Here is a 12,563-nt window from a genome sequence, read left to right as displayed (position 1 = left end):
TGCTTTGCTTTCTCTCTCTCTCTTTCTCTTTCTCTCTCTCTTTTACTCTCTGGCAGGTGCATGCACCCACTGGTAATTAAATAAATAAACACTCTTTTTTTATTCCCCTATAATTATTTATATAGGCAATCATCTTGAAAACATTTCAACATTAATGTTTGAAAGAAAAAGTAAATAAATAAAACCCACCCCCTAGTTGACATGCCAAGTTACTGGGGTTCAAATGCAGAAACAACTGCCAAACATATAGAGGTCTTGATATAAAGCATGCTGTGGTCAGAGTCCACACTGTCAGGAAGACTGACTTTCTTGGCCTCATCCTATAGAAGTTACTCAATGAATATTTGCTGCTGAAGAATAATCCTCTTCTAATATCGAGATATAATTATCACAAATCAGGCTACTACATTACCAATCCCCGGCCTATGGAACTACACTGCTCTATTACTACTCCCAGGGGGGTCATTGGACATCTTAACTGAGTCATAACTCCATAAAGTGTCTGGTTCATACTGAGTCCTAAGCTCACTGTATGTTAGCTCCCTCGTCCCCACTTCATGGGATTTTGAACAAGTTACAAGATTCAGAAAACCTCTTCAATGGGTCCTTATTGGGATGTCTGAATACATAAGCCTAAAAATTTCAGGCATCCTAGTCATTTATTTTAGCACTCTAATAATACTGTCTTAGCTTTCTAATAGTACTGTGTATACATTAGAAAAACCAAAGATGTCATCTCAGTCCCCCACCTCCCTCTTCCTGCAATATACCAGGCAACTTGAAACTAAAAGCCTCACCTGGTTATTAACAATGTCCAAAAAGGATTCTAGGTCAGTCTAGGTGTAAGGCTTACATAGGACATTAAAAAGTCCCCAGAATTACCAAATCTTTTGGATCACCTTGGTGATCTATACCTGCTATGAGCATACTGAAATACTAAACTTCTACTTGGACAGCTTGTCTCTGGGGCTAGCTCGAATATTAATTGCATGCTGTGTATTTCTACAGGAACAGACATCAGACACTGCAAACCCAGAGTATGCAAGCACTTGATAAATTCTACCTCTCCTGCTCCATCACCCATGGCAGACATTGACAATCAATTTCAGCACCATTTCTCTTTCTACTTTTCAGTAGCACATTTTTAGGCAGCCACTACTAATCAATCACATTGGTATGTAAGAACAAATCTAATTGCCATGTTCTAGCCTAATTTATAAGTGAGGAAAATGAGGACTAAATAGACAATTTTATTTTTCTGAGATAACACTACTAAGCAGTACTGGATATTATCTTTTTTTTTTTTTTAATTTGTTAACAGTTCTTGTTGCAATAGCCAAAATGCATCACCTTGGAACCCATGTTGTCAAGGATATTTTATACATTCAATCATGACATACACGAATCTTAGAGTTGCGGATTTACCACTTACTTACAGAGTAGCTAAAGAACTGTGATGAGAAGTCTTCTCATTTAAAAGGCTTAAATTGTGGCACAGTGGTTGAGTCACTGGACTTCCACATGGCTAACAATAGTTGAAGTCTCAGACCTGACAGCTTGAAAATGACACTGAGCACATGTGCATATATGCCCAAAATCTCAAAAAGAGAATAGAGAAGAAGGGATTGTGGCATGGCCACTCCCCACCCTGGGGGTGATTTCTCACTTTCTGTCTCTCCAGCAAGAGCATGCACCCTATAGCAAATTCTCTCTGAAAAATAAAATAAAATAAAATAAATTTTTGATAGAGAATTTTGTTATAGGGGGTGTACACTTGTTGGAGAGACAGAGACAGAGAGAGACAAAAAAACAAGAAATCACCCCCCATGGGAATGACCCTACCACAATCTCTTCTCATCCATTCTCCTCTCCGGATTCTGGGCATACATGCACATGTGCCTGGCATGAGTTTTTTAAGCCACCAGGTCTGGGAGTCCAGCAACATAACCATTACTCCATCTGGTGGATCTCTAAATAAAAAAAATTTTAATGGGAGGGAAAAAGGCTTAAGTTAATCCATTAGGTTTATAGCCAGAAAGTGAATAATAGCTGGTTCTAATTAGTGAGAAATGTGTAGAAAGAGCAAAAATATTTTGGCTGCTGGGGTTTAGTAATAGAATTTCCAGTAAATACAAATCACCTCAGGGACCACAAAAAGAAAAAAAAAATGTTATGTTCAAATTGGGTCACAAAACTGTTGGAATGTACACATATAGTTCTGTCTACTGCCAGAAGCTAATGACCTATGTCCTTCAAATAGAATCAGGTCAGAGAAGGTTGTAAACATTCTAACTTCCCTGTTTTATCTCAGGAGCTCACTCAAATTACAATCGATTGCAGTAGCAGCTCCACTGGACTTCAGAGAAATAAAGAAAAAGAAAAAATGTTTCCACAAGAAAAGGAATACTACTCATTTCCTTTGGCCTGATATAGGGATAGTCTTTATAAAAGACTGAGAGGTTACTATTGTTTGAATGTGTCCCTGGAAAAACTGATGTGTTAAAGTTCGGTTGGTATTGTGATGGTAATAAGAGGATGAAAACAATCCCGCCATGACATGGAAATATGGAGTCTTTGGGAGGTGACCAGGAATAGATAACATCATGAAGAAAAGACCCCCACGATTGAATGTTGGTGGCTTTAAAGGAAGGAGGAGAGAGACCAAAGTGAACAAATAATCTTGCCCTCTCACCATAGGATGCCCTGTGCCACCCCAGAATTCTGCAGAGTACCCACCAAAAAGACCCTCACCAGATGTGGCACCTGACTTGGACCTCCAAAATTGTTAGCTAAATTAATCTTTATTCTTTATAAATTACCTAGTCTGTGGGATTCAGTTACAGCAACAGAAAAATTGGTAAAATAGAGGTAAAAGGAAGACCCTGAGTATACCAAGGATCTTCAAATTCCCAGTCGATCCCTGGGCTATTGCCAACAATTTTGTTTTAGTATCTCTCTAGCTCAGTGATTCTCAACTCAGAGTTTCACCTGAAGAGTGTATCAGAAATATCTGGAGGCTTTTTCAAACTACATGTAGAATAAAACAGCTCCATCCTTTGGTGCCCCCTGCCACCACACCAGTATGCTTTCCCAGATGACAGCAATAAAGAGTTACCTATTAAAGACAGTAGGCTATTAACCCACAGCAGTGCTGGATGGGGAAAAAAAAAAAAAAAAAAAAAAAAAAAAAAAAAAAAAAAAAAAAAAAAAAAGTTTAGCCCAAGGCCCTGATCCCTATGGAAATTGTAACTGGCACTAAAAGGAGTCTACTACGTCTTCAGGTTTTTCCAAGTGACCAGATAGAACACCTTATCTTTATTCATGCATATAGGACCTGCATTGCACCTGATACAAGGACTTAGCCCCGGGGTACTGAGGAGAATAAACCCCAGTCCCTGTCCTCAATGTCTGCACAGTCTGCAGAGGATGACAAATGCATTACAAATACATGACTTGTCCTATAGAATAAGCAACCACAAAGGTGATTAAGAAGCCAGATGAGTTTAAATCCCAGCTCTGCGACTTACTGGCTGGGCGAGTTAAAACTCCCTGTGCCTCACTTTCCCAATCTATAACCTCAAAAGAATTGTTTTATGTAGGTTAGAGTGGATGAGGATATGAGTTGCCAAAATAGAGCTATCTCTTCTGCTTGGCCAGACAGCATTCTCTCCAGGTGTTCATTATTGACCTTTGCCTGTTAGGGTAGGGATAAGAATTACTGGGTCATCGGAAGATATCACAACGTGTTTTTCTATCCAAAAATTGTCATGACTTTTCCCACCATCCAATGTAATCTTTTCTATCAGCAGCATTGATGTCAGCCTTAACTGGGCAGGAACTAATCTAATGACAAGAAACTGACTCAGATTCTTCTGGGAAGAGGCATTTTGGGGGCAAGAAAGCCATAGAGGATATATGTGAGCGAAGTCTGAGAAGTGGGCAGTAGGCACAGGCTTCCCAGACAGCCACCTCCTACAGTCACTGAGCATTACCAGATGTCCTGGCTGTGGAGAGAGGCACATTCCCCACAACCCATGCTGAAAGGACAGGCAGGTTCCAGCCAGCACTCTGTTGCTGTCCTGGACATCAGCTGCCAGAGCAACAGGGGCAATTTGAAATTACCTCTTTTAGATGTGACTGCCAAAAAGAAGAGCAAGGTGAGAAGAGGGACAGAAGGAACACAGAAAGATGCCATTGCACACTTACTTAAAATGCAACCAGGAAGTTGTTGGTGCTGCTGCCCTCTACAGGCCAAATGGTAGACCGTGAAGATTGTCTACAAAACACGCCCTGAAGATGAGCTATGATGCGTTTCTGCGAGGTAGCCTGGGAGTAACAGGAAAGAGGAATAGGGATTATAACAACAGAAAGGGCGAAGATCAGGCTATACATGCAAACCTGATGGTCTATAGGTCTTCAAAGGTTCTCACCCAAAAGTGAGCAGTACTGCCCCCATGGGAGATTTGAAAATGTTTGCCAATGGTTTTGGTTAACACCATGACTCCAGAGCACTGGAGTATTTAACAAGTAAAGCCCAGCAATACTATTATCTTCAACAGAAAAGAATTATTCCACTCAAATACCACCTGTGAAAACCACCAATAGGGCTTTGGTTTTGCTAGGGCTCCATCAGTCCACTATTTCTCAAACACAGGAACTTCCCGATTCCTATGTATGTCCCATAACCTCCAGAGAACCCAGTTTGTAAAACATTGGGTCAAAAGTTAGATGTTGCCTGTTCTGGAAATAGCTCGGTAATAATGGGATTGTAAGCATGAGTGCAGAAGCAGGCGCCAACATTAATGCTGCACTTGGCTTTGAGGTGGTCATCTATGATCCATAATAGGCATGAGTCAAATCAGCTTTATTTTGAGAATGAAATCACTTTATTTACTGCAATGCTATTATAATAAAAACAAATTCTTAAACGGGTCACGTGTAAGGGCTAGGTGTGAGGAGAATACCAGGAAGGATCTGCTGCAGATTTTCAATAGCAGGAGGAAATGGGGACCTGGTAGATGTGTACATCCACAGTTTGTAGTCCGGGCTCATGGACTTCTAAGACTACCTGATGGGTTTTGTAGAGTCCATGAAGTGTATACAGTAGTTTGAGTTGAAATGCATTGTCCTGGGGAGACCCCAAAGGAGTGTGTGTCTTCTAAAAAGGTAGACTTACTGTTGTGGGTGTCTCTGGGTTGCCACCCATAATACTGTAGTTCATACGCCTTCACAATCCACACCATTCCTGCCAGTGCCTGGCTCTCAGGGCCCGAGGGTGCACATGCTTCTGTGACCTTGCACAGCCTAGAGACATGAGCCATGTAAAGATAATGGTGAGCATGGGGGGGCTTCAGTGCTAGGATTCTTTTACTGATTTTAGTAAGTTTCTCTATGCGGAATAATAAACTGTACTCTAAAACATGGAAACCTGGTAAAAGGAAATTTCGGTCACTGGAAAATTCAGGATATGTTTGTTATCCATAAAAAAAAATTCTTTTTTATAATGTAATAAAAAAACCTCTCATACTCTCAAAAATGTGCTGTGGGGACCAGCAGTTGGCGTAATGGCTATGTTGCTGGACTCCCATGTAGTCGATCGCAGTTCAAGTCCTGGACCCAGTGGCTTAAACTCATGCCGAGCATGTGTGAGTGCATGCCCAAGATCCCAAGAGAAGAATGGAAGAGAAGGGATTGCAGCATGGCCATCCCCCCTGGGGGGTGATTTCTCGCTTTTTTTGACTCTCTGTTTCTCTCTTTCTGGTGAGTGCATGCGCCCTATAGCAAAAACCTCTCCAAGAAAAAATGAATGTGCTGTGGACACAAGAATATATCAGTATCACCCAAGGATACCGACAACTTGGTCTTTGCCTATAAAGGTGTTTCAGCTCCCACTACTCAAGGATGCTGCCTACCAGCACCTGGGAAGTTGGATGCACATCCAAAGACCTGCCTTTGCCCAACCTCCTACAGAACTTGAAACTCTGGGTACAAGCCCAGCAATCTAGTTTAACAATCCTGCCAGGTGATTTTGATCCCCACTAAAATTTGATAATGAATGATTTATAATGTAATTGTTCATTTGAAACTTAAGTGTCTTATTAAGTAACAAATAATACTGATCGTGACAAAGCCATTCATTTCTTTTTTCTCAATAACTGAGAGCGTGGAGGAGTGAGACACAAGGCAATGTGTATGGAAGAAACAAAACTGTCCCATAGCACACATGTCCTATAGCAAAAATCTCTCTCCAAAAAAGAGAGAGAGAGAGAGAGAGAGAGAGAGAGAGAGAAATAGGCTGTTTGGCAGGAGGAGCAGAAGAAGGAAGGAAGGTTAACATTGATTAAGCACTTAATGCCAGGTGCTCTCAGAAGGACCATCTCATTTACTCCTCACAACTCCCCTGCCATGCAGCTAGAATTACCCCATTAACAGATGCAGGAACTAAGCCTTTAGGGAAGGCAAATGATTTCCCCCAAATCATCCAGCTACTTAGTAGGAGGAGTGAGATTTGGATCCATGCCCATAAGACTCAGAAGACCGTGTTCTCTCTTCCAAATTCCACTGAGCCATTGTTAGCACTGTCTCAAAGAACTTCCTATGACGATGGGAATACACCTGTGCCAGTAGCCACATGTGGCTATTGAGCGCTTGAGATATTGTAGACAGTGCAACTGAGGAATTAATTTTTGTAGAAACTAGGTCTTTTACTTATTTTTAATCTTTTTAGTTAATTTAAATTTAAATAGCCACACAGAATTAGTGAATATTCTATTGCACAGTGGAGGAGTATATAGTTTTGTATAAAAATACCATAAGAGAAGAAATCTTTACCCAAAATAATCCTCAAGGGAAAAAGTAAGCACATTCAAGAGCATTAGTGCAACTAGCAATTTGTCATATGATTCATTAATCTTTTCGTAATGGAAATGCTGACAGACTCTTATTAACAGTGTCTGGGTTAAGGAAATACTATTAATCCAGAGGCTCAGTTACTCAGATTTAAAGAGGCCTGCCTTCCTGAATGTTGGCAGCCAGCAAACGCCAGAGATAGGGCCGTGAGGTGGCCTGTGCCACTCGCTAATGGACTGAATGAGGGCAGTAAAGGCAAATGGAACCATTTCAATAAATCATCTTTTATCCACTTGACAGATTTTAGAGACACCCTGTCTTGTTTCTCCTAATCACAGTTCTACTAAATGTTAAAAGGACATAGCCAAATGTTTACGCCATTCAGTTTGGTTCACAGCAATGAACCTAGCAGGGATAAGTTACCTAGCATTGCTCAGGGCTGGGCAGAGCAGCCTTCCAAGATGCAGACTGCAAACCTTCTGCAGATGGACAAGGAAGATAGTTAGGCATGCCATCTGGTTAGTATTGTTGACATCTGTCCTTTGATTTTGAATGCCCACTTAGATAGGAATTCCAGCCCCAGGGGCTATTTAATAGATCCCAGAATAGGTAAAAAGGCCAACTCTTTTCTTATCAACAAACAAGATCCACTATCCAAGCTTTATTACTCTAAGCCATATTATTTGCCTTTTGAATTGCCTAACATTTGGGGACCTTTTCATAGAATAGATAAATCTGTAATTGCTAAGGTGGAGAAAAGCCATCTCCATGCACTGTGCAAAACCAGGGCCTCAGTCATATAACAGAAATAGTAAGTGAAAAGACTAACTAAAACAAGCCCCAAAGCCACAAAGAGAGTTGAGAGATGTCCTGAATGTTGGTCATTAGGGCCCATGCAATGTAGAACAACGTGAAAGGATTTTTAAATGTTTAATAGTAAAGAAAGGAAGACAAATCAAAATAAAAGGCAGTACAAAACAACAACTGTGGGGCAGCCCAGCCCTGAGCGGTAGCCGTGTTTGCAGTAGCCCTGACCGTGCTCTCTCCACCCCAGTGGTCTCGTGAGCGCTATCTGTAAGTCCATTTTAGAATCGTGTTTACATAAGTTCACTCAGAAGCAGGATTACAAACAAGTCTCCTTTCTCACACTGACTGGATTATCCAAAGTGACTGCCTACAGAGCTATCTTGAGAAGGCCTTGGAAACCAGATTTGGGCTCCACTGGAACCACCAGCAGAATGGATTAGTGGTGTCTACAGTAGGGGAAGGATGGGGAAAGTGGCAGCACTGCCACATGGGGCAGGTTCTAAGCAGGTGTGAATCCCAGAGTAGAGAAAGGCTAGCAGGCAGTCCCACGGTGGCTCCACAGCACACACTCAGTGCAAGGTCCTGTGAGGGAAGCACCGGCACGCTGCTGTGTCTTGCACGCTGGCTTAGGCTAAAGAATCAGACTCAGATCTCCTGCTTCCAGTTCAGGGCACTTCTGTCAGAAAGGGACCCCATAAGGTTTGCAGGGATGGCCTTTCTCCTGCTGCTACACTGCCTCACAAGAGAATGTGCACCCAGAGGGCTCTTAGTAGATGGAGCACAGCAGACTACATTTCTTGAGAAAACTAACCATATTTAAAGAATCAAAAGACCTGGTTTTAGTCCATCCCTGCCACTTTACTTCAGTAAAAAAGAAAAGACACTTTACTTCAGTTTCTTTATCCATAAAATGAAGGAGTTTAACCGGGTGGCCTCAACTTCTCTTTGTATTCCTATATTGTGTAACTCTATAATCCAAGGGAAATTCAAACAACTGCGCTACGTGCCCATCCACAAATCGCAGCAGTAGCCGCTCCCCTTTGTGACATACTGGATCCTTTGAAAGTCATCTTGTCCTTGGTTAGTGAGTTTCTGCTGTTTATATCCCCCTGGACTCCTCTTGTCCCAGAGTTAGAATTTGGATGTGAAATCACTTTTCTAACCCACCTCACGGAAGACTGTTGACATACAAATTGGGATCTTTCCAGTTGCCTGACTGGCAGAACGCTTCACGTTCAAAGAATTTCGTTTTGTAAAAACTTCACAAGATGGCTACTAGAAATGCCTAACATATTTCCCTCTCAAGATAAAAGGACCAAAACAAAGAATAAGCAACTGATATTCATTGCTGTGTTTGAGGGAGAGTGTTGGAGTGCAGTGTGAGTGTGGTAGAGACACTGCAGAGCACAGAGACTCAGGAAAGCTTTGTAGAGAGGGGAGCAAAGCGTTCAGTATCTCCTGCCCTATCGCCCTAGTCAAGATCAACTAGGAACTAGAAGGGACTTCTTGTTCTGGGGAAAGAATAAGCAAGAAACCTTCAGCAGTACCATTGACACCTTTGACACCTGAATTTTACCACAGAGGAATTCTATAACCCTGAATCCAATTTAGGGAGTGACCAAGGGTGGCCACACAGCTGAATTACCACAGGGGAGAAGTCCAGTCTTTGTTGTACCATCCCCCACACAGGTTGTGGCAAAGCCATCCTGTGACCATATCCACCTGAGTTGTCCAGAAGCAGCTGGGCAAACACACTGTCCCAAAACCACTAGCACAAAGAGCTATTGAAGCAGCCTTACCTCACCCACATACTTATATGTCCCATGGAAATGGCAAAGTGAGCAATCCTTCCCACAGCTCAGTTTCAGAGAGGTCCTGACCCTCTGCATCTTCAAGAATCAGGTTGGGAGAGTGAGTGTAGACGCAACTGTGCTGCTTGAAAAGCCCCACCTGTCACGTTCCAAAAACAGCCAGCGAGACCACTGCATCACTTATAGTAATCACTGATATTGATTACAGGTGAGGATACTACTATACCACTGTGCCTAGCTAGAGCCAAAGCCAACATAATTTATACAACTGGCATCCTAGGACACAACTACTGGAGAGAGTCTTTTCACCTGGAACACCATCCTTTAATAACTGATACAGACAACTATTCACCAGATTAACAAACATCAATATAGGGATACAAGATACCTGAAAAAACAAGCTAGCATGACATTCCCAAAGCAATACAATAATACTCCAACAACATACCCCGCAATGAAGGAAATCTGTGAAATGTCTAAATAGGAATTCTATATTTTTATTATAAGGAAATTCAATAACATACAAGAGAGTAGTGATAGGTAATTCAATGAATTAATGGAATTATTACGTGATCTGAAAGATTCGGTCCATGAAGTAGCAGAGGTCTTTAAAAAGGACCGAGGAGAAATCTTGGAGCAGAAGGAACCAAAGAAAGAAATACCATCTACAATTGGGAGCTTTAACAATGGACTTTTTCAAGCAGAAGAAAGAATTCCCAAACTTGAAGACAAGTCATTTGAAATAATAAAGTCATAGAGAAAAACAGAAAAAAAGAATAAAAAAAGAATGAACACTCCAGGTGCTTTAATGATAGACTTTTTCAAGCAGAGGAAAGAATTTCCAAACTTGAAGACAAGTCATTTGAAATAATCCAGTCAGAGAGAAAAACAGAAAAAAGAGTACAGGACATATGGGACAGTATTAAACGAACAAATATTCATGTTATGGGAGTTCCAGCAGGAGAAGAGGCAGGAAAGACATAGAAAAGTTATTTCATGAAATAATAGCTGAAAACTTCCCAAGTCTAGGGAGAGAGATGGACATCCAGATTCAGGAAGCTCAAAGGTCCCCAAAAAGATTGAACCCAAAAAGACCCTCTCCAAGGCACATTATAGTGAAAGTATCAAAATGTAAAGACAAGGAGAAAATTCTAAAAGCAGCAAGAGAAAAGGAACAAGTCACATATAAGGGAATCTCCATTAGACTAACAGCAGATTTTTCTCTAGAAACCTTACAAGCTGGAAGAGAATGGCATGATATATTCCAAGTATTGAAAGAAAAAAAAAAAACTGCCAGCCAAGAATACTTTATCCAGCAAAGCTGTCCTTCAGAAGTGAAGGAAAAATAACATCTTTCCCAGACAAGCAAAAACTGAGGGAATTTGTCCCCATAAAACCAGCTTTACAAGAAATGCTTAAGGGAGTGCTACATCTGGAAGCTAAAGGATAACTACCATCACAAATGAAGCACATGAAAGTATCAAGCTCACTGGGAATATACACAAGTGAGAAAGAAAATCCTTAACTGTAGAGAAAAAATCATCAAATCACAAAGATAAACACTAAGGAATAAGTGAAGTACAAAATTAGAAAATATGAAATGATAGGAATAGGTTAGATACATTCTTGTGGAATAGATTTAAAAATACAAGACAAACTGTATACTTCATACAAATCTTACTTCAATAGTAATCACTTATTAACAGAAAGTGAAAGAATGAAAAGTGTTTTATGGAAATGGATACCAAAAGTAAGCAGGATTTGTTATATCAGATATAATAGACTTTTAAGTAAAAGACTTGTAAAAAGAGAATTGAACCCATAGCATCATGGTTAAAGAAGTCAGGTCTCACATGACTGACTGGTTTAAATATTGGCCCTACTGACTTAGCAAACATTCCAACCTTGTGTGCCCCAAATTGTGATAGGATGTGGAAATGGAGTGATCATGCCCCACTGGGGGAGGTGTGATCTTTCTGATGAACGCACACCACCCTACTGTCTCTTGTAGAAATTAAATCATTATATGATGATACAAGAATCAACTTTTTAAGATGACTTAATGATGGCAATTACATCTACACGCAAATATATAAAGTATATATTATGGGATCCAAAGGGGAGAGATAGATACCCCATTCCCAGGACTGGAGAGATCATCTAGATAGGAAATCCTTGATAAATCCTGAATTGGGCTAACTCATAGCATGGTGGTTAAGGTAGCTAGATTCAATATGGTGGTGATAAGAATGGGGTCCCCATGACTGACTCCTGGTAGGTTTGTGGAGAGGGGATGAGAGATACACCAACCATACGGTTAGAGCCTCAGACCCAGTGGGCCAAGAAACATGCTACCATGTGTGTATGCATGCCCGAAAGGAGGGAGAAATGGAGAAAGAATTGCAGAGTGATCACTCCCCAATGTGGAATACTTTCTTATTTTTCCTCTCTCTGTCTCCTACAAATGCATTGTGCAGTCTAGCTAAATAGAGAATTAAGAATCTGAGTTAAACCAAATGGACTTGATTTGGCATTTATAAAGCATTTCATTCTGCAGATGCAGGATACACGTTCATCAGCACCCTAGAGCATTCTTCAGGATAGACTATATGTAAGGCTACAAAATAAGCCTCAACAAAAATTTTTAAATCTGTATCAAGGACCTTTTCTGATTACAATGGATCAAAATAGAAAGTAGAAAGAGGGACTTAGGAAACTGTAAAGATATGTGGGATTAAATATCATGCTCTTGGACCCCTGGGCCAATGAAGGGCTTAAGTAGGAAATATGAATATTTCTCAAAACAAGTGAAAATGAGAACACAACACAGGGAAACTTATGGGGTACAGCAAACACTATGCTAAGAAGGAAGTTTATAGCAATAAACACCTTCATTTAAGAAGTAGAAAGGTTTCAGATAACCTAACAATGCACCTCAAGGAGCTAGCAAATGAAGCACATACCAAACTTAGAAGCACATACCAAACTTAGAAGCAAAGGAAGAATTAAGGATGACAGCAGAAGTAAATGAACAAATATGAAAGATCTCTCAGTATTTTTTTTTCCTTTTAAAATTTTGCCAAGTGGTGTGTGCAT

General features: G+C 40.7%; 1 long non-coding RNA gene across 1 annotated transcript; it reads right to left on the bottom strand.

Annotated features, from left to right (window-relative positions):
* Window positions 1-4,235: 4,235 nt before the first annotated feature.
* LOC102490234 (uncharacterized) lies at window positions 4,236-6,482 on the bottom strand. Its single transcript, XR_333241.1, has 3 exons — window positions 6,422-6,482; window positions 5,177-5,304; window positions 4,236-4,326 (listed from the first exon to the last, which is right to left on the bottom strand). It is a non-coding gene; the product is annotated as an uncharacterized LOC102490234 (long non-coding RNA).
* Window positions 6,483-12,563: the final 6,081 nt, after the last annotated feature.

The sequence above is a fragment of the Tupaia chinensis genome, unplaced genomic scaffold (assembly GCF_000334495.1).
Source record: "Tupaia chinensis unplaced genomic scaffold, TupChi_1.0 Scaffold000029_1, whole genome shotgun sequence".
In the NCBI taxonomy this organism is placed as follows: Eukaryota; Metazoa; Chordata; class Mammalia; order Scandentia; family Tupaiidae; genus Tupaia; species Tupaia belangeri.
The sequence above is the reverse complement of the archived record's forward strand: the minus strand, read 5'-3'. Positions and strand labels throughout refer to the sequence as shown.